We start from the raw sequence: 23,478 nt of genomic DNA, 5'->3' as shown, positions 1-23,478 counted from the left end.
CATAACTTACATGGGGTTGACCAAACTTGCAGAAACATGTTTATTTCTGCTGAAAAACATGTTTTGACACTTTCAGCACACTGGGGTTAAGATCTGAGTGTGTGGGCTCTTCTGAGCCTTGTTGCTACATGGGTATTCAGTTGTCTGAAAAAACGCGTTTATTTCGGGCTGAAAAACACGTTTTGAAAAGTGTACTGTTACTGCCCCATAACTTACATGGGGTTGACCAAACTTGCAGAAACATGTTTATTTCTGCTGAAAAACATGTTTTGAAACTTTCAGCACACTGGGGTTAAGATCTGAGTGTGTGGGCTCTTCTGAGCCTTGTTGCTACATGGGGATTCAGTTGTCTGAAAAAACGCGTTTATTTCGGGCTGAAAAACACGTTTTGAAAAGTGTACTGTTACTGCCCCATAACTTACATGGGGTTGACCAAACTTGCAGAAACATGTTTATTTCTGCTGAAAAACATGTTTTGACACTTTCAGCACACTGGGGTTAAGATCTGAGTGTGTGGGCTCTTCTGAGCCTTGTTGCTACATGGGTATTCAGTTGTCTGAAAAAACGCGTTTATTTCGGGCTGAAAAACACGTTTTGAAAAGTGTACTGTTACTGCCCCATAACTTACATGGGGTTGACCAAACTTGCAGAAACATGTTTATTTCTGCTGAAAAACATGTTTTGACACTTTCAGCACACTGGGGTTAAGATCTGAGTGTGTGGGCTCTTCTGAGCCTTGTTGCTACATGGGGATTCAGTTGTTTGAAAAAACGCGTTTATTTCGGGCTGAAAAACACGTTTTGAAAAGTGTACTGTTACTGCCCCATAACTTACATGGGGTTGACCAAACTTGCAGAAACATGTTTATTTCTGCTGAAAAACATGTTTTGACACTTTCAGCACACTGGGGTTAAGATCTGAGTGTGTGGGCTCTTCTGAGCCTTGCTGCTACATGGGGATTCAGTTGTCTGAAAAAACGCGTTTATTTCGGGCTGAGAAACACGTTTTGCAGAGTGTACTGTTACTGCCCCATAACTTACATGGGGTTGACCAAACTTGCAGAAACATGTTTATTTCTGCTGAAAAACACGTTTTGACCATTTCTGCACACTGGGGTTAAGATCTGAGTGTGTGGGCTCTTCTGAGCCTTGCTGCTACATGGGTATTCAGTTGTCTGAAAAAACGCGTTTATTTCGGGCTGAAAAACACGTTTTGAAAAGTGTACTGTTACTGCCCCATAACTTACATGGGGTTGACCAAACTTGCAGAAACATGTTTATTTCTACTGAAAAACATGTTTTGACACTTTCAGCACACTGGGGTTAAGATCTGAGTGTGTGGGCTCTTCTGAGCCTTGTTGCTACATGGGGATTCAGTTGTCTGAAAAAACGCGTTTATTTCGGGCTGAAAAACACGTTTTGAAAAGTGTACTGTTACTGCCCCATAACTTACATGGGGTTGACCAAACTTGCAGAAACATGTTTATTTCTGCTGAAAAACATGTTTTGACACTTTCAGCACACTGGGGTTAAGATCTGAGTGTGTGGGCTCTTCTGAGCCTTGCTGCTACATGGGGATTCAGTTGTCTGAAAAAACGCGTTTATTTCGGGCTGAAAAACACGTTTTGCAGAGTGTACTGTTACTGCCCCATAACTTACATGGGGTTGACCAAACTTGCAGAAACATGTTTATTTCTGCTGAAAAACATGTTTTGACACTTTCAGCACACTGGGGTTAAGATCTGAGTGTGTGGGCTCTTCTGAGCCTTGCTGCTACATGGGTATTCAGTTGTCTGAAAAAACGCGTTTATTTCGGGCTGAAAAACACGTTTTGAAAAGTGTACTGTTACTGCCCCATAACTTACATGGGGTTGACCAAACTTGCAGAAACATGTTTATTTCTGCTGAAAAACATGTTTTGACACTTTCAGCACACTGGGGTTAAGATCTGAGTGTGTGGGCTCTTCTGAGCCTTGTTGCTACATGGGGATTCAGTTGTCTGAAAAAACGCGTTTATTTCGGGCTGAAAAACACGTTTTGAAAAGTGTACTGTTACTGCCCCATAACTTACATGGGGTTGACCAAACTTGCAGAAACATGTTTATTTCTGCTGAAAAACATGTTTTGACACTTTCAGCACACTGGGGTTAAGATCTGAGTGTGTGGGCTCTTCTGAGCCTTGTTGCTACATGGGGATTCAGTTGTCTGAAAAAACGCGTTTATTTCGGGCTGAAAAACACGTTTTGAAAAGTGTACTGTTACTGCCCCATAACTTACATGGGGTTGACCAAACTTGCAGAAACATGTTTATTTCTGCTGAAAAACATGTTTTGACACTTTCAGCACACTGGGGTTAAGATCTGAGTGTGTGGGCTCTTCTGAGCCTTGTTGCTACATGGGGATTCAGTTGTCTGAAAAAACGCGTTTATTTCGGCTGAAAAACACGTTTTGAAAAGTGTACTGTTACTGCCCCATAACTTACATGGGGTTGACCAAACTTGCAGAAACATGTTTATTTCAGCTGAAAAACACGTTTTGACCCTTTCTGCACACTGGGGTTAAGATCTGAGTGTGTGGGCTCTTCTGAGCCTTGCTGCTACATGGGTATTCAGTTGTCTGAAAAAACGCGTTTATTTCGGGCTGAAAAACACGTTTTGAAAAGTGTACTGTTACTGCCCCATAACTTACATGGGGTTGACCAAACTTGCAGAAACATGTTTATTTCTGCTGAAAAACATGTTTTGACACTTTCAGCACACTGGGGTTAAGATCTGAGTGTGTGGGCTCTTCTGAGCCTTGTTGCTACATGGGGATTCAGTTGTCTGAAAAAACGCGTTTATTTCGGGCTGAAAAACACGTTTTGAAAAGTGTACTGTTACTGCCCCATAACTTACATGGGGTTGACCAAACTTGCAGAAACATGTTTATTTCTGCTGAAAAACATGTTTTGACACTTTCAGCACACTGGGGTTAAGATCTGAGTGTGTGGGCTCTTCTGAGCCTTGTTGCTACATGGGGATTCAGTTGTCTGAAAAAACGCGTTTATTTCGGGCTGAAAAACACGTTTTGAAAAGTGTACTGTTACTGCCCCATAACTTACATGGGGTTGACCAAACTTGCAGAAACATGTTTATTTCTGCTGAAAAACATGTTTTGACACTTTCAGCACACTGGGGTTAAGATCTGAGTGTGTGGGCTCTTCTGAGCCTTGCTGCTACATGGGGATTCAGTTGTCTGAAAAAACGCGTTTATTTCGGGCTGAAAAACACGTTTTGCAGAGTGTACTGTTACTGCCCCATAACTTACATGGGATTGACCAAACTTGCAGAAACATGTTTATTTCTGCTGAAAAACACGTTTTGACCCTTTCTGCACACTGGGGTTAAGAGCTGAGTGTGTGGGCTCTTCTGAGACTTGCTGCTACATGGGTATTCAGTTGTCTGAAAAAACGCGTTTATTTCGGGCTGAAAAACACGTTTTGAAAAGTGTACTGTTACTGCCCCATAACTTACATGGGGTTGACCAAACTTGCAGAAACATGTTTATTTCTGCTGAAAAACATGTTTTGACACTTTCAGCACACTGGGGTTAAGATCTGAGTGTGTGGGCTCTTCTGAGCCTTGTTGCTACATGGGTATTCAGTTGTCTGAAAAAACGCGTTTATTTCGGGCTGAAAAACACGTTTTGAAAAGTGTACTGTTACTGCCCCATAACTTACATGGGGTTGACCAAACTTGCAGAAACATGTTTATTTCTGCTGAAAAACATGTTTTGAAACTTTCTGCACACTGGGGTTAAGATCTGAGTGTGTGGGCTCTTCTGAGCCTTGCTGCTACATGGGGATTCAGTTGTCTGAAAAAACGCGTTTATTTCGGGCTGAAAAACACGTTTTGAAAAGTGTACTGTTACTGCCCCATAACTTACATGGGGTTGACCAAACTTGCAGAAACATGTTTATTTCTTCTGAAAAACATGTTTTGACACTTTCAGCACACTGGGGTTAAGATCTGAGTGTGTGGGCTCTTCTGAGCCTTGCTGCTACATGGGGATTCAGTTGTCTGAAAAAACGCGTTTATTTCGGGCTGAAAAACACGTTTTGAAAAGTGTACTGTTACTGCCCCATAACTTACATGGGGTTGACCAAACTTGCAGAAACATGTTTATTTCTGCTGAAAAACATGTTTTGACACTTTCAGCACACTGGGGTTAAGATCTGAGTGTGTGGGCTCTTCTGAGCCTTGTTGCTACATGGGGATTCAGTTGTCTGAAAAAACGCGTTTATTTCGGGCTGAAAAACACGTTTTGAAAAGTGTACTGTTACTGCCCCATAACTTACATGGGGTTGACCAAACTTGCAGAAACATGTTTATTTCTGCTGAAAAACATGTTTTGACACTTTCAGCACACTGGGGTTAAGAGCTGAGTGTGAGGGCTCTTCTGAGCCTTGCTGCTACATGGGTATTCAGTTGTCTGAAAAAACGCGTTTATTTCGGGCTGAAAAACACGTTTTGAAAAGTGTACTGTTACTGCCCCATAACTTACATGGGGTTGACCAAACTTGCAGAAACATGTTTATTTCTGCTGAAAAACATGTTTTGACACTTTCAGCACACTGGGGTTAAGATCTGAGTGTGTGGGCTCTTCTGAGCCTTGTTGCTACATGGGGATTCAGTTGTCTGAAAAAACGCGTTTATTTCGGGCTGAAAAACACGTTTTGAAAAGTGTACTGTTACTGCCCCATAACTTACATGGGGTTGACCAAACTTGCAGAAACATGTTTATTTCTGCTGAAAAACATGTTTTGACACTTTCAGCACACTGGGGTTAAGATCTGAGTGTGTGGGCTCTTCTGAGCCTTGCTGCTACATGGGGATTCAGTTGTCTGAAAAAACGCGTTTATTTCGGGCTGAAAAACACGTTTTGCAGAGTGTACTGTTACTGCCCCATAACTTACATGGGATTGACCAAACTTGCAGAAACATGTTTATTTCTGCTGAAAAACACGTTTTGACCCTTTCTGCACACTGGGGTTAAGAGCTGAGTGTGTGGGCTCTTCTGAGACTTGCTGCTACATGGGTATTCAGTTGTCTGAAAAAACGCGTTTATTTCGGGCTGAAAAACACGTTTTGAAAAGTGTACTGTAACTGCCCCATAACTTACATGGGGTTGACCAAACTTGCAGAAACATGTTTATTTCTGCTATAAAAACATGTTTTGACACTTTCAGCACACTGGGGTTAAGATCTGAGTGTTTGGGCTCTTCTGAGCCTTGTTGCTACATGGGGATTCAGTTGTCTGAAAAAACGCGTTTATTTCGGGCTGAAAAACACGTTTTGAAAAGTGTACTGTTACTGCCCCATAACTTACATGGGGTTGACCAAACTTGCAGAAACATGTTTATTTCTGCTGAAAAACATGTTTTGACACTTTCAGCACACTGGGGTTAAGATCTGAGTGTGTGGGCTCTTCTGAGCCTTGCTGCTACATGGGTATTCAGTTGTCTGAAAAAACGCGTTTATTTCGGGCTGAAAAACACGTTTTGAAAAGTGTACTGTTACTGCCCCATAACTTACATGGGGTTGACCAAACTTGCAGAAACATGTTTATTTCTGCTGAAAAACATGTTTTGAACCTTTCTGCACACTGGGGTTAAGATCTGAGTGTGTGGGCTCTTCTGAGCCTTGCTGCTACATGGGGATTCAGTTGTCTGAAAAAACGCGTTTATTTCGGGCTGAAAAACACGTTTTGCAGAGTGTACTGTTACTGCCCCATAACTTACATGGGGTTGACCAAACTTGCAGAAACATGTTTATTTCTGCTGAAAAACATGTTTTGACACTTTCAGCACACTGGGGTTAAGATCTGAGTGTGTGGGCTCTTCTGAGCCTTGTTGCTACATGGGGATTCAGTTGTCTGAAAAAACGCGTTTATTTCGGGCTGAAAAACACGTTTTGAAAAGTGTACTGTTACTGCCCCATAACTTACATGGGGTTGACCAAACTTGCAGAAACATGTTTATTTCTGCTGAAAAACATGTTTTGACACTTTCAGCACACTGGGGTTAAGATCTGAGTGTGTGGGCTCTTCTGAGCCTTGTTGCTACATGGGGATTCAGTTGTCTGAAAAAACGCGTTTATTTCGGGCTGAAAAACACGTTTTGAAAAGTGTACTGTTACTGCCCCATAACTTACATGGGGTTGACCAAACTTGCAGAAACATGTTTATTTCTGCTGAAAAACATGTTTTGACACTTTCAGCACACTGGGGTTAAGATCTGAGTGTGTGGGCTCTTCTGAGCCTTGTTGCTACATGGGTATTCAGTTGTCTGAAAAAACGCGTTTATTTCGGGCTGAAAAACACGTTTTGAAAAGTGTACTGTTACTGCCCCATAACTTACATGGGGTTGACCAAACTTGCAGAAACATGTTTATTTCTGCTGAAAAACATGTTTTGACACTTTCAGCACACTGGGGTTAAGATCTGAGTGTGTGGGCTCTTCTGAGCCTTGTTGCTACATGGGGATTCAGTTGTTTGAAAAAACGCGTTTATTTCGGGCTGAAAAACACGTTTTGAAAAGTGTACTGTTACTGCCCCATAACTTACATGGGGTTGACCAAACTTGCAGAAACATGTTTATTTCTGCTGAAAAACATGTTTTGACACTTTCAGCACACTGGGGTTAAGATCTGAGTGTGTGGGCTCTTCTGAGCCTTGCTGCTACATGGGGATTCAGTTGTCTGAAAAAACGCGTTTATTTCGGGCTGAGAAACACGTTTTGCAGAGTGTACTGTTACTGCCCCATAACTTACATGGGGTTGACCAAACTTGCAGAAACATGTTTATTTCTGCTGAAAAACACGTTTTGACCATTTCTGCACACTGGGGTTAAGATCTGAGTGTGTGGGCTCTTCTGAGCCTTGCTGCTACATGGGTATTCAGTTGTCTGAAAAAACGCGTTTATTTCGGGCTGAAAAACACGTTTTGAAAAGTGTACTGTTACTGCCCCATAACTTACATGGGGTTGACCAAACTTGCAGAAACATGTTTATTTCTGCTGAAAAACATGTTTTGACACTTTCAGCACACTGGGGTTAAGATCTGAGTGTGTGGGCTCTTCTGAGCCTTGTTGCTACATGGGGATTCAGTTGTCTGAAAAAACGCGTTTATTTCGGGCTGAAAAACACGTTTTGAAAAGTGTACTGTTACTGCCCCATAACTTACATGGGGTTGACCAAACTTGCAGAAACATGTTTATTTCTGCTGAAAAACATGTTTTGACACTTTCAGCACACTGGGGTTAAGATCTGAGTGTGTGGGCTCTTCTGAGCCTTGCTGCTACATGGGGATTCAGTTGTCTGAAAAAACGCGTTTATTTCGGGCTGAAAAACACGTTTTGCAGAGTGTACTGTTACTGCCCCATAACTTACATGGGGTTGACCAAACTTGCAGAAACATGTTTATTTCTGCTGAAAAACATGTTTTGACACTTTCAGCACACTGGGGTTAAGATCTGAGTGTGTGGGCTCTTCTGAGCCTTGCTGCTACATGGGTATTCAGTTGTCTGAAAAAACGCGTTTATTTCGGGCTGAAAAACACGTTTTGAAAAGTGTACTGTTACTGCCCCATAACTTACATGGGGTTGACCAAACTTGCAGAAACATGTTTATTTCTGCTGAAAAACATGTTTTGACACTTTCAGCACACTGGGGTTAAGATCTGAGTGTGTGGGCTCTTCTGAGCCTTGTTGCTACATGGGGATTCAGTTGTCTGAAAAAACGCGTTTATTTCGGGCTGAAAAACACGTTTTGAAAAGTGTACTGTTACTGCCCCATAACTTACATGGGGTTGACCAAACTTGCAGAAACATGTTTATTTCTGCTGAAAAACATGTTTTGACACTTTCAGCACACTGGGGTTAAGATCTGAGTGTGTGGGCTCTTCTGAGCCTTGTTGCTACATGGGGATTCAGTTGTCTGAAAAAACGCGTTCATTTCGGGCTGAAAAACACGTTTTGAAAAGTGTACTGTTACTGCCCCATAACTTACATGGGGTTGACCAAACTTGCAGAAACATGTTTATTTCTGCTGAAAAACATGTTTTGACACTTTCAGCACACTGGGGTTAAGATCTGAGTGTGTGGGCTCTTCTGAGCCTTGTTGCTACATGGGGATTCAGTTGTCTGAAAAAACGCGTTTATTTCGGGCTGAAAAACACGTTTTGAAAAGTGTACTGTTACTGCCCCATAACTTACATGGGGTTGACCAAACTTGCAGAAACATGTTTATTTCTGCTGAAAAACATGTTTTGACACTTTCAGCACACTGGGGTTAAGATCTGAGTGTGTGGGCTCTTCTGAGCCTTACTGCTACATGGGGATTCAGTTGTCTGAAAAAACGCGTTTATTTCGGGCTGAAAAACACGTTTTGCAGAGTGTACTGTTACTGCCCCATAACTTACATGGGGTTGACCAAACTTGCAGAAACATGTTTATTTCTGCTGAAAAACACGTTTTGACCCTTTCTGCACACTGGGGTTAAGATCTGAGTGTGTGGGCTCTTCTGAGCCTTGCTGCTACATGGGTATTCAGTTGTCTGAAAAAACGCGTTTATTTCGGGCTGAAAAACACGTTTTGAAAAGTGTACTGTTACTGCCCCATAACTTACATGGGGTTGACCAAACTTGCAGAAACATGTTTATTTCTGCTGAAAAACATGTTTTGACACTTTCAGCACACTGGGGTTAAGATCTGAGTGTGTGGGCTCTTCTGAGCCTTGTTGCTACATGGGTATTCAGTTGTCTGAAAAAACGCGTTTATTTCGGGCTGAAAAACACGTTTTGAAAAGTGTACTGTTACTGCCCCATAACTTACATGGGGTTGACCAAACTTGCAGAAACATGTTTATTTCTGCTGAAAAACATGTTTTGACACTTTCAGCACACTGGGGTTAAGATCTGAGTGTGTGGGCTCTTCTGAGCCTTGTTGCTACATGGGGATTCAGTTGTTTGAAAAAACGCGTTTATTTCGGGCTGAAAAACACGTTTTGAAAAGTGTACTGTTACTGCCCCATAACTTACATGGGGTTGACCAAACTTGCAGAAACATGTTTATTTCTGCTGAAAAACATGTTTTGACACTTTCAGCACACTGGGGTTAAGATCTGAGTGTGTGGGCTCTTCTGAGCCTTGCTGCTACATGGGGATTCAGTTGTCTGAAAAAACGCGTTTATTTCGGGCTGAGAAACACGTTTTGCAGAGTGTACTGTTACTGCCCCATAACTTACATGGGGTTGACCAAACTTGCAGAAACATGTTTATTTCTGCTGAAAAACACGTTTTGACCATTTCTGCACACTGGGGTTAAGATCTGAGTGTGTGGGCTCTTCTGAGCCTTGCTGCTACATGGGTATTCAGTTGTCTGAAAAAACGCGTTTATTTCGGGCTGAAAAACACGTTTTGAAAAGTGTACTGTTACTGCCCCATAACTTACATGGGGTTGACCAAACTTGCAGAAACATGTTTATTTCTGCTGAAAAACATGTTTTGACACTTTCAGCACACTGGGGTTAAGATCTGAGTGTGTGGGCTCTTCTGAGCCTTGTTGCTACATGGGGATTCAGTTGTCTGAAAAAACGCGTTTATTTCGGGCTGAAAAACACGTTTTGAAAAGTGTACTGTTACTGCCCCATAACTTACATGGGGTTGACCAAACTTGCAGAAACATGTTTATTTCTGCTGAAAAACATGTTTTGACACTTTCAGCACACTGGGGTTAAGATCTGAGTGTGTGGGCTCTTCTGAGCCTTGCTGCTACATGGGGATTCAGTTGTTTGAAAAAACGCGTTTATTTCGGGCTGAAAAACACGTTTTGCAGAGTGTACTGTTACTGCCCCATAACTTACATGGGGTTGACCAAACTTGCAGAAACATGTTTATTTCTGCTGAAAAACATGTTTTGACACTTTCAGCACACTGGGGTTAAGATCTGAGTGTGTGGGCTCTTCTGAGCCTTGCTGCTACATGGGTATTCAGTTGTCTGAAAAAACGCGTTTATTTCGGGCTGAAAAACACGTTTTGAAAAGTGTACTGTTACTGCCCCATAACTTACATGGGGTTGACCAAACTTGCAGAAACATGTTTATTTCTGCTGAAAAACATGTTTTGACACTTTCAGCACACTGGGGTTAAGAGCTGAGTGTGTGGGCTCTTCTGAGCCTTGCTGCTACATGGGTATTCAGTTGTCTGAAAAAACGCGTTTATTTCGGGCTGAAAAACACGTTTTGAAAAGTGTACTGTTACTGCCCCATAACTTACATGGGGTTGACCAAACTTGCAGAAACATGTTTATTTCTGCTGAAAAACATGTTTTGACACTTTCAGCACACTGGGGTTAAGATCTGAGTGTGAGGGCTCTTCTGAGCCTTGTTGCTACATGGGGATTCAGTTGTCTGAAAAAACGCGTTTATTTCGGGCTGAAAAACACGTTTTGAAAAGTGTACTGTTACTGCCCCATAACTTACATGGGGTTGACCAAACTTGCAGAAACATGTTTATTTCTGCTGAAAAACATGTTTTGACACTTTCAGCACACTGGGGTTAAGATCTGAGTGTGTGGGCTCTTCTGAGCCTTGCTGCTACATGGGGATTCAGTTGTCTGAAAAAACGCGTTTATTTCGGGCTGAAAAACACGTTTTGCAGAGTGTACTGTTACTGCCCCATAACTTACATGGGATTGACCAAACTTGCAGAAACATGTTTATTTCTGCTGAAAAACACGTTTTGACCCTTTCTGCACACTGGGGTTAAGAGCTGAGTGTGTGGGCTCTTCTGAGACTTGCTGCTACATGGGTATTCAGTTGTCTGAAAAAACGCGTTTATTTCGGGCTGAAAAACACGTTTTGAAAAGTGTACTGTTACTGCCCCATAACTTACATGGGGTTGACCAAACTTGCAGAAACATGTTTATTTCTGCTGAAAAACATGTTTTGACACTTTCAGCACACTGGGGTTAAGATCTGAGTGTGTGGGCTCTTCTGAGCCTTGTTGCTACATGGGGATTCAGTTGTCTGAAAAAACGCGTTTATTTCGGGCTGAAAAACACGTTTTGAAAAGTGTACTGTTACTGCCCCATAACTTACATGGGGTTGACCAAACTTGCAGAAACATGTTTATTTCTGCTGAAAAACATGTTTTGACACTTTCAGCACACTGGGGTTAAGATCTGAGTGTGTGGGCTCTTCTGAGCCTTGCTGCTACATGGGTATTCAGTTGTCTGAAAAAACGCGTTTATTTCGGGCTGAAAAACACGTTTTGAAAAGTGTACTGTTACTGCCCCATAACTTACATGGGGTTGACCAAACTTGCAGAAACATGTTTATTTCTGCTGAAAAACATGTTTTGAACCTTTCTGCACACTGGGGTTAAGATCTGAGTGTGTGGGCTCTTCTGAGCCTTGCTGCTACATGGGGATTCAGTTGTCTGAAAAAACGCGTTTATTTCGGGCTGAAAAACACGTTTTGCAGAGTGTACTGTTACTGCCCCATAACTTACATGGGGTTGACCAAACTTGCAGAAACATGTTTATTTCTGCTGAAAAACATGTTTTGACACTTTCAGCACACTGGGGTTAAGATCTGAGTGTGTGGGCTCTTCTGAGCCTTGTTGCTACATGGGGATTCAGTTGTCTGAAAAAACGCGTTTATTTCGGGCTGAAAAACACGTTTTGAAAAGTGTACTGTTACTGCCCCATAACTTACATGGGGTTGACCAAACTTGCAGAAACATGTTTATTTCTGCTGAAAAACATGTTTTGACACTTTCAGCACACTGGGGTTAAGATCTGAGTGTGTGGGCTCTTCTGAGCCTTGTTGCTACCTGGGTATTCAGTTGTCTGAAAAAACGCGTTTATTTCGGGCTGAAAAACACGTTTTGAAAAGTGTACTGTTACTGCCCCATAACTTACATGGGGTTGACCAAACTTGCAGAAACATGTTTATTTCTGCTGAAAAACATGTTTTGACACTTTCAGCACACTGGGGTTAAGATCTGAGTGTGTGGGCTCTTCTGAGCCTTGTTGCTACATGGGGATTCAGTTGTTTGAAAAAACGCGTTTATTTCGGGCTGAAAAACACGTTTTGAAAAGTGTACTGTTACTGCCCCATAACTTACATGGGGTTGACCAAACTTGCAGAAACATGTTTATTTCTGCTGAAAAACATGTTTTGACACTTTCAGCACACTGGGGTTAAGATCTGAGTGTGTGGGCTCTTCTGAGCCTTGCTGCTACATGGGGATTCAGTTGTCTGAAAAAACGCGTTTATTTCGGGCTGAGAAACACGTTTTGCAGAGTGTACTGTTACTGCCCCATAACTTACATGGGGTTGACCAAACTTGCAGAAACATGTTTATTTCTGCTGAAAAACACGTTTTGACCATTTCTGCACACTGGGGTTAAGATCTGAGTGTGTGGGCTCTTCTGAGCCTTGCTGCTACATGGGTATTCAGTTGTCTGAAAAAACGCGTTTATTTCGGGCTGAAAAACACGTTTTGAAAAGTGTACTGTTACTGCCCCATAACTTACATGGGGTTGACCAAACTTGCAGAAACATGTTTATTTCTGCTGAAAAACATGTTTTGACACTTTCAGCACACTGGGGTTAAGATCTGAGTGTGTGGGCTCTTCTGAGCCTTGTTGCTACATGGGTATTCAGTTGTCTGAAAAAACGCGTTTATTTCGGGCTGAAAAACACGTTTTGAAAAGTGTACTGTTACTGCCCCATAACTTACATGGGGTTGACCAAACTTGCAGAAACATGTTTATTTCTGCTGAAAAACATGTTTTGACACTTTCAGCACACTGGGGTTAAGATCTGAGTGTGTGGGCTCTTCTGAGCCTTGTTGCTACATGGGGATTCAGTTGTTTGAAAAAACGCGTTTATTTCGGGCTGAAAAACACGTTTTGAAAAGTGTACTGTTACTGCCCCATAACTTACATGGGGTTGACCAAACTTGCAGAAACATGTTTATTTCTGCTGAAAAACATGTTTTGACACTTTCAGCACACTGGGGTTAAGATCTGAGTGTGTGGGCTCTTCTGAGCCTTGCTGCTACATGGGGATTCAGTTGTCTGAAAAAACGCGTTTATTTCGGGCTGAGAAACACGTTTTGCAGAGTGTACTGTTACTGCCCCATAACTTACATGGGGTTGACCAAACTTGCAGAAACATGTTTATTTCTGCTGAAAAACACGTTTTGACCATTTCTGCACACTGGGGTTAAGATCTGAGTGTGTGGGCTCTTCTGAGCCTTGCTGCTACATGGGTATTCAGTTGTCTGAAAAAACGCGTTTATTTCGGGCTGAAAAACACGTTTTGAAAAGTGTACTGTTACTGCCCCATAACTTACATGGGGTTGACCAAACTTGCAGAAACATGTTTATTTCTGCTGAAAAACATGTTTTGACACTTTCAGCACACTGGGGTTAAGATCTGAGTGTGTGGGCTCTTCTGAGCCTTGTTGCTACATGGGGATTCAGTTGTCTGAAAAAACGCGTTTATTTCGGGCTGAAAAACACGTTTTGAAAAGTGTACTGTTACTGCCCCATAACTTACATGGGGTTGACCAAACTTGCAGAAACATGTTTATTTCTGCTGAAAAACATGTTTTGACACTTTCAGCACACTGGGGTTAAGATCTGAGTGTGTGGGCTCTTCTGAGCCTTGCTGCTACATGGGGATTCAGTTGTTTGAAAAAACGCGTTTATTTCGGGCTGAAAAACACGTTTTGCAGAGTGTACTGTTACTGCCCCATAACTTACATGGGGTTGACCAAACTTGCAGAAACATGTTTATTTCTGCTGAAAAACATGTTTTGACACTTTCAGCACACTGGGGTTAAGATCTGAGTGTGTGGGCTCTTCTGAGCCTTGCTGCTACATGGGTATTCAGTTGTCTGAAAAAACGCGTTTATTTCGGGCTGAAAAACACGTTTTGAAAAGTGTACTGTTACTGCCCCATAACTTACATGGGGTTGACCAAACTTGCAGAAACATGTTTATTTCTGCTGAAAAACATGTTTTGACACTTTCAGCACACTGGGGTTAAGAGCTGAGTGTGTGGGCTCTTCTGAGCCTTGCTGCTACATGGGTATTCAGTTGTCTGAAAAAACGCGTTTATTTCGGGCTGAAAAACACGTTTTGAAAAGTGTACTGTTACTGCCCCATAACTTACATGGGGTTGACCAAACTTGCAGAAACATGTTTATTTCTGCTGAAAAACATGTTTTGACACTTTCAGCACACTGGGGTTAAGATCTGAGTGTGAGGGCTCTTCTGAGCCTTGTTGCTACATGGGGATTCAGTTGTCTGAAAAAACGCGTTTATTTCGGGCTGAAAAACACGTTTTGAAAAGTGTACTGTTACTGCCCCATAACTTACATGGGGTTGACCAAACTTGCAGAAACATGTTTATTTCTGCTGAAAAACATGTTTTGACACTTTCAGCACACTGGGGTTAAGATCTGAGTGTGTGGGCTCTTCTGAGCCTTGCTGCTACATGGGGATTCAGTTGTCTGAAAAAACGCGTTTATTTCGGGCTGAAAAACACGTTTTGCAGAGTGTACTGTTACTGCCCCATAACTTACATGGGATTGACCAAACTTGCAGAAACATGTTTATTTCTGCTGAAAAACACGTTTTGACCCTTTCTGCACACTGGGGTTAAGAGCTGAGTGTGTGGGCTCTTCTGAGACTTGCTGCTACATGGGTATTCAGTTGTCTGAAAAAACGCGTTTATTTCGGGCTGAAAAACACGTTTTGAAAAGTGTACTGTTACTGCCCCATAACTTACATGGGGTTGACCAAACTTGCAGAAACATGTTTATTTCTGCTGAAAAACATGTTTTGACACTTTCAGCACACTGGGGTTAAGATCTGAGTGTGTGGGCTCTTCTGAGCCTTGTTGCTACATGGGGATTCAGTTGTCTGAAAAAACGCGTTTATTTCGGGCTGAAAAACACGTTTTGAAAAGTGTACTGTTACTGCCCCATAACTTACATGGGGTTGACCAAACTTGCAGAAACATGTTTATTTCTGCTGAAAAACATGTTTTGACACTTTCAGCACACTGGGGTTAAGATCTGAGTGTGTGGGCTCTTCTGAGCCTTGCTGCTACATGGGTATTCAGTTGTCTGAAAAAACGCGTTTATTTCGGGCTGAAAAACACGTTTTGAAAAGTGTACTGTTACTGCCCCATAACTTACATGGGGTTGACCAAACTTGCAGAAACATGTTTATTTCTGCTGAAAAACATGTTTTGAACCTTTCTGCACACTGGGGTTAAGATCTGAGTGTGTGGGCTCTTCTGAGCCTTGCTGCTACATGGGGATTCAGTTGTCTGAAAAAACGCGTTTATTTCGGGCTGAAAAACACGTTTTGCAGAGTGTACTGTTACTGCCCCATAACTTACATGGGGTTGACCAAACTTGCAGAAACATGTTTATTTCTGCTGAAAAACATGTTTTGACACTTTCAGCACACTGGGGTTAAGATCTGAGTGTGTGGGCTCTTCTGAGCCTTGTTGCTACATGGGGATTCAGTTGTCTGAAAAAACGCGTTTATTTCGGGCTGAAAAACACGTTTTGAAAAGTGTACTGTTACTGCCCCATAACTTACATGGGGTTGACCAAACTTGCAGAAACATGTTTATTTCTGCTGAAAAACATGTTTTGACACTTTCAGCACACTGGGGTTAAGATCTGAGTGTGTGGGCTCTTCTGAGCCTTGTTGCTACCTGGGTATTCAGTTGTCTGAAAAAACGCGTTTATTTCGGGCTGAAAAACACGTTTTGAAAAGTGTACTGTTACTGCCCCATAACTTACATGGGGTTGACCAAACTTGCAGAAACATGTTTATTTCTGCTGAAAAACATGTTTTGACACTTTCAGCACACTGGGGTTAAGATCTGAGTGTGTGGGCTCTTCTGAGCCTTGTTGCTACATGGGGATTCAGTTGTTTGAAAAAACGCGTTTATTTCGGGCTGAAAAACACGTTTTGAAAAGTGTACTGTTACTGCCCCATAACTTACATGGGGTTGACCAAACTTGCAGAAACATGTTTATTTCTGCTGAAAAACATGTTTTGACACTTTCAGCACACTGGGGTTAAGATCTGAGTGTGTGGGCTCTTCTGAGCCTTGCTGCTACATGGGGATTCAGTTGTCTGAAAAAACGCGTTTATTTCGGGCTGAGAAACACGTTTTGCAGAGTGTACTGTTACTGCCCCATAACTTACATGGGGTTGACCAAACTTGCAGAAACATGTTTATTTCTGCTGAAAAACACGTTTTGACCATTTCTGCACACTGGGGTTAAGATCTGAGTGTGTGGGCTCTTCTGAGCCTTGCTGCTACATGGGTATTCAGTTGTCTGAAAAAACGCGTTTATTTCGGGCTGAAAAACACGTTTTGAAAAGTGTACTGTTACTGCCCCATAACTTACATGGGGTTGACCAAACTTGCAGAAACATGTTTATTTCTGCTGAAAAACATGTTTTGACACTTTCAGCACACTGGGGTTAAGATCTGAGTGTGTGGGCTCTTCTGAGCCTTGTTGCTACATGGGGATTCAGTTGTCTGAAAAAACGCGTTTATTTCGGGCTGAAAAACACGTTTTGAAAAGTGTACTGTTACTGCCCCATAACTTACATGGGGTTGACCAAACTTGCAGAAACATGTTTATTTCTGCTGAAAAACATGTTTTGACACTTTCAGCACACTGGGGTTAAGATCTGAGTGTGTGGGCTCTTCTGAGCCTTGCTGCTACATGGGGATTCAGTTGTCTGAAAAAACGCGTTTATTTCGGGCTGAAAAACACGTTTTGCAGAGTGTACTGTTACTGCCCCATAACTTACATGGGGTTGACCAAACTTGCAGAAACATGTTTATTTCTGCTGAAAAACATGTTTTGACACTTTCAGCACACTGGGGTTAAGATCTGAGTGTGTGGGCTCTTCTGAGCCTTGCTGCTACATGGGTATTCAGTTGTCTGAAAAAACGCGTTTATTTCGGGCTGAAAAACACGTTTTGAAAAGTGTACTGTTACTGCCCCATAACTTACATGGGGTTGACCAAACTTGCAGAAACATGTTTATTTCTGCTGAAAAACATGTTTTGACACTTTCAGCACACTGGGGTTAAGATCTGAGTGTGTGGGCTCTTCTGAGCCTTGTTGCTACATGGGGATTCAGTTGTCTGAAAAAACGCGTTTATTTCGGGCTGAAAAACACGTTTTGAAAAGTGTACTGTTACTGCCCCATAACTTACATGGGGTTGACCAAACTTGCAGAAACATGTTTATTTCTGCTGAAAAACATGTTTTGACACTTTCTGCACACTGGGGTGAAGAGCTGAGTGTGTGGGCTCTTCTGAGCCTTGCTGCTACATGGGGATTCAGTTGTCTGAAAAAACGCGTTTATTTCGGGCTGAAAAACACGTTTTGCAGAGTGTACTGTTACTGCCCCATAACTTACATGGGGTTGACCAAACTTGCAGAAACATGTTTATTTCTGCTGAAAAACACGTTTTGACCCTTTCTGCACACTGGGGTTAAGATCTGAGTGTGTGGGCTCTTCTGAGCCTTGCTGCTACATGGGTATTCAGTTGTCTGAAAAAACGCGTTTATTTCGGGCTGAAAAACACGTTTTGAAAAGTGTACTGTTACTGCCCCATAACTTACATGGGGTTGACCAAACTTGCAGAAACATGTTTATTTCTGCTGAAAAACATGTTTTGACACTTTCAGCACACTGGGGTTAAGATCTGAGTGTGTGGGCTCTTCTGAGCCTTGCTGCTACATGGGGATTCAGTTGTCTGAAAAAACGCGTTTATTTCGGGCTGAAAAACACGTTTTGCAGAGTGTACTGTTACTGCCCCATAACTTACATGGGGTTGACCAAACTTGCAGAAACATGTTTATTTCTGCTGAAAAACACGTTTTGACCCTTTCTGCACACTGGGGTTAAGATCTGAGTGTGTGGGCTCTTCTGAGCCTTGCTGCTACATGGGTATTCAGTTGTCTGAAAAAACGCGTTTATTTCGGGCTGAAAAACACGTTTTGAAAAGTGTACTGTTACTGCCCCATAACTTACATGGGGTTGACCAAACTTGCAGAAACATGTTTATTTCTGCTGAAAAACATGTTTTGACACTTTCAGCACACTGGGGTTAAGATCTGAGTGTGTGGGCTCTTCTGAGCCTTGTTGCTACATGGGGATTCAGTTGTCTGAAAAAAACGCGTTTATTTCGGGCTGAAAAACACGTTTTGAAAAGTGTACTGTTACTGCCCCATAACTTACATGGGGTTGACCAAACTTGCAGAAACATGTTTATTTCTGCTGAAAAACATGTTTTGACACTTTCAGCACACTGGGGTTAAGAGCTGAGTGTGAGGGCTCTTCTGAGCCTTGCTGCTACATGGGTATTCAGTTGTCTGAAAAAACGCGTTTATTTCGGGCTGAAAAACACGTTTTGAAAAGTGTACTGTTACTGCCCCATAACTTACATGGGGTTGACCAAACTTGCAGAAACATGTTTATTTCTGCTGAAAAACATGTTTTGACACTTTCAGCACACTGGGGTTAAGATCTGAGTGTGTGGGCTCTTCTGAGCCTTGTTGCTACATGGGGATTCAGTTGTCTGAAAAAACGCGTTTATTTCGGGCTGAAAAACACGTTTTGAAAAGTGTACTGTTACTGCCCCATAACTTACATGGGGTTGACCAAACTTGCAGAAACATGTTTATTTCTGCTGAAAAACATGTTTTGACACTTTCAGCACACTGGGGTTAAGATCTGAGTGTGTGGGCTCTTCTGAGCCTTGCTGCTACATGGGGATTCAGTTGTCTGAAAAAACGCGTTTATTTCGGGCTGAAAAACACGTTTTGCAGAGTGTACTGTTACTGCCCCATAACTTACATGGGATTGACCAAACTTGCAGAAACATGTTTATTTCTGCTGAAAAACACGTTTTGACCCTTTCTGCACACTGGGGTTAAGAGCTGAGTGTGTGGGCTCTTCTGAGACTTGCTGCTACATGGGTATTCAGTTGTCTGAAAAAACGCGTTTATTTCGGGCTGAAAAACACGTTTTGAAAAGTGTACTGTTACTGCCCCATAACTTACATGGGGTTGACCAAACTTGCAGAAACATGTTTATTTCTGCTGAAAAACATGTTTTGACACTTTCAGCACACTGGGGTTAAGATCTGAGTGTGTGGGCTCTTCTGAGCCTTGTTGCTACATGGGTATTCAGTTGTCTGAAAAAACGCGTTTATTTCGGGCTGAAAAACACGTTTTGAAAAGTGTACTGTTACTGCCCCATAACTTACATGGGGTTGACCAAACTTGCAGAAACATGTTTATTTCTGCTGAAAAACATGTTTTGAAACTTTCTGCACACTGGGGTTAAGATCTGAGTGTGTGGGCTCTTCTGAGCCTTGCTGCTACATGGGGATTCAGTTGTCTGAAAAAACGCGTTTATTTCGGGCTGAAAAACACGTTTTGCAGAGTGTACTGTTACTGCCCCATAACTTACATGGGGTTGACCAAACTTGCAGAAACATGTTTATTTCTGCTGAAAAACATGTTTTGACACTTTCAGCACACTGGGGTTAAGATCTGAGTGTGTGGGCTCTTCTGAGCCTTGTTGCTACATGGGGATTCAGTTGTCTGAAAAAACGCGTTTATTTAGGGCTGAAAAACACGTTTTGAAAAGTGTACTGTTACTGCCCCATAACTTACATGGGGTTGACCAAACTTGCAGAAACATGTTTATTTCTGCTGAAAAACATGTTTTGACACTTTCAGCACACTGGGGTTAAGATCTGAGTGTGTGGGCTCTTCTGAGCCTTGTTGCTACCTGGGTATTCAGTTGTCTGAAAAAACGCGTTTATTTCGGGCTGAAAAACACGTTTTGAAAAGTGTACTGTTACTGCCCCATAACTTACATGGGGTTGACCAAACTTGCAGAAACATGTTTATTTCTGCTGAAAAACATGTTTTGACACTTTCAGCACACTGGGGTTAAGATCTGAGTGTGTGGGCTCTTCTGAGCCTTGTTGCTACATGGGGATTCAGTTGTTTGAAAAAACGCGTTTATTTCGGGCTGAAAAACACGTTTTGAAAAGTGTACTGTTACTGCCCCATAACTTACATGGGGTTGACCAAACTTGCAGAAACATGTTTATTTCTGCTGAAAAACATGTTTTGACACTTTCAGCACACTGGGGTTAAGATCTGAGTGTGTGGGCTCTTCTGAGCCTTGCTGCTACATGGGGATTCAGTTGTCTGAAAAAACGCGTTTATTTCGGGCTGAGAAACACGTTTTGCAGAGTGTACTGTTACTGCCCCATAACTTACATGGGGTTGACCAAACTTGCAGAAACATGTTTATTTCTGCTGAAAAACACGTTTTGACCATTTCTGCACACTGGGGTTAAGATCTGAGTGTGTGGGCTCTTCTGAGCCTTGCTGCTACATGGGTATTCAGTTGTCTGAAAAAACGCGTTTATTTCGGGCTGAAAAACACGTTTTGAAAAGTGTACTGTTACTGCCCCATAACTTACATGGGGTTGACCAAACTTGCAGAAACATGTTTATTTCTGCTGAAAAACATGTTTTGACACTTTCAGCACACTGGGGTTAAGATCTGAGTGTGTGGGCTCTTCTGAGCCTTGTTGCTACATGGGGATTCAGTTGTCTGAAAAAACGCGTTTATTTCGGGCTGAAAAACACGTTTTGAAAAGTGTACTGTTACTGCCCCATAACTTACATGGGGTTGACCAAACTTGCAGAAACATGTTTATTTCTGCTGAAAAACATGTTTTGACACTTTCAGCACACTGGGGTTAAGATCTGAGTGTGTGGGCTCTTCTGAGCCTTGCTGCTACATGGGGATTCAGTTGTCTGAAAAAACGCGTTTATTTCGGGCTGAAAAACACGTTTTGCAGAGTGTACTGTTACTGCCCCATAACTTACATGGGGTTGACCAAACTTGCAGAAACATGTTTATTTCTGCTGAAAAACATGTTTTGACACTTTCAGCACACTGGGGTTAAGATCTGAGTGTGTGGGCTCTTCTGAGCCTTGCTGCTACATGGGTATTCAGTTGTCTGAAAAAACGCGTTTATTTCGGGCTGAAAAACACGTTTTGAAAAGTGTACTGTTACTGCCCCATAACTTACATGGGGTTGACCAAACTTGCAGAAACATGTTTATTTCTGCTGAAAAACATGTTTTGACACTTTCAGCACACTGGGGTTAAGATCTGAGTGTGTGGGCTCTTCTGAGCCTTGTTGCTACATGGGGATTCAGTTGTCTGAAAAAACGCGTTTATTTCGGGCTGAAAAACACGTTTTGAAAAGTGTACTGTTACTGCCCCATAACTTACATGGGGTTGACCAAACTTGCAGAAACATGTTTATTTCTGCTGAAAAACATGTTTTGACACTTTCTGCACACTGGGGTGAAGAGCTGAGTGTGTGGGCTCTTCTGAGCCTTGCTGCTACATGGGGATTCAGTTGTCTGAAAAAACGCGTTTATTTCGGGCTGAAAAACACGTTTTGCAGAGTGTACTGTTACTGCCCCATAACTTACATGGGGTTGACCAAACTTGCAGAAACATGTTTATTTCTGCTGAAAAACACGTTTTGACCCTTTCTGCACACTGGGGTTAAGATCTGAGTGTGTGGGCTCTTCTGAGCCTTGCTGCTACATGGGTATTCAGTTGTCTGAAAAAACGCGTTTATTTCGGGCTGAAAAACACGTTTTGAAAAGTGTACTGTTACTGCCCCATAACTTACATGGGGTTGACCAAACTTGCAGAAACATGTTTATTTCTGCTGAAAAACATGTTTTGACACTTTCAGCACACTGGGGTTAAGATCTGAGTGTGTGGGCTCTTCTGAGCCTTGCTGCTACATGGGGATTCAGTTGTCTGAAAAAACGCGTTTATTTCGGGCTGAAAAACACGTTTTGCAGAGTGTACTGTTACTGCCCCATAACTTACATGGGGTTGACCAAACTTGCAGAAACATGTTTATTTCTGCTGAAAAACACGTTTTGACCCTTTCTGCACACTGGGGTTAAGATCTGAGTGTGTGGGCTCTTCTGAGCCTTGCTGCTACATGGGTATTCAGTTGTCTGAAAAAACGCGTTTATTTCGGGCTGAAAAACACGTTTTGAAAAGTGTACTGTTACTGCCCCATAACTTACATGGGGTTGACCAAACTTGCAGAAACATGTTTATTTCTGCTGAAAAACATGTTTTGACACTTTCAGCACACTGGGGTTAAGATCTGAGTGTGTGGGCTCTTCTGAGCCTTGTTGCTACATGGGGATTCAGTTGTCTGAAAAAAACGCGTTTATTTCGGGCTGAAAAACACGTTTTGAAAAGTGTACTGTTACTGCCCCATAACTTACATGGGGTTGACCAAACTTGCAGAAACATGTTTATTTCTGCTGAAAAACATGTTTTGACACTTTCAGCACACTGGGGTTAAGAGCTGAGTGTGAGGGCTCTTCTGAGCCTTGCTGCTACATGGGTATTCAGTTGTCTGAAAAAACGCGTTTATTTCGGGCTGAAAAACACGTTTTGAAAAGTGTACTGTTACTGCCCCATAACTTACATGGGGTTGACCAAACTTGCAGAAACATGTTTATTTCTGCTGAAAAACATGTTTTGACACTTTCAGCACACTGGGGTTAAGATCTGAGTGTGTGGGCTCTTCTGAGCCTTGTTGCTACATGGGGATTCAGTTGTCTGAAAAAACGCGTTTATTTCGGGCTGAAAAACACGTTTTGAAAAGTGTACTGTTACTGCCCCATAACTTACATGGGGTTGACCAAACTTGCAGAAACATGTTTATTTCTGCTGAAAAACATGTTTTGACACTTTCAGCACACTGGGGTTAAGATCTGAGTGTGTGGGCTCTTCTGAGCCTTGCTGCTACATGGGGATTCAGTTGTCTGAAAAAACGCGTTTATTTCGGGCTGAAAAACACGTTTTGCAGAGTGTACTGTTACTGCCCCATAACTTACATGGGATTGACCAAACTTGCAGAAACATGTTTATTTCTGCTGAAAAACACGTTTTGACCCTTTCTGCACACTGGGGTTAAGAGCTGAGTGTGTGGGCTCTTCTGAGACTTGCTGCTACATGGGTATTCAGTTGTCTGAAAAAACGCGTTTATTTCGGGCTGAAAAACACGTTTTGAAAAGTGTACTGTTACTGCCCCATAACTTACATGGGGTTGACCAAACTTGCAGAAACATGTTTATTTCTGCTGAAAAACATGTTTTGACACTTTCAGCACACTGGGGTTAAGATCTGAGTGTGTGGGCTCTTCTGAGCCTTGTTGCTACATGGGTATTCAGTTGTCTGAAAAAACGCGTTTATTTCGGGCTGAAAAACACGTTTTGAAAAGTGTACTGT

The sequence above is a fragment of the Lepisosteus platostomus genome, chromosome 8, assembly GCF_059453375.1.
Source record: "Lepisosteus platostomus isolate fLepPlt1 chromosome 8, fLepPlt1.hap1, whole genome shotgun sequence".
In the NCBI taxonomy this organism is placed as follows: Eukaryota; Metazoa; Chordata; class Actinopteri; order Semionotiformes; family Lepisosteidae; genus Lepisosteus; species Lepisosteus platostomus.
The sequence above is the reverse complement of the archived record's forward strand: the minus strand, read 5'-3'. Positions refer to the sequence as shown.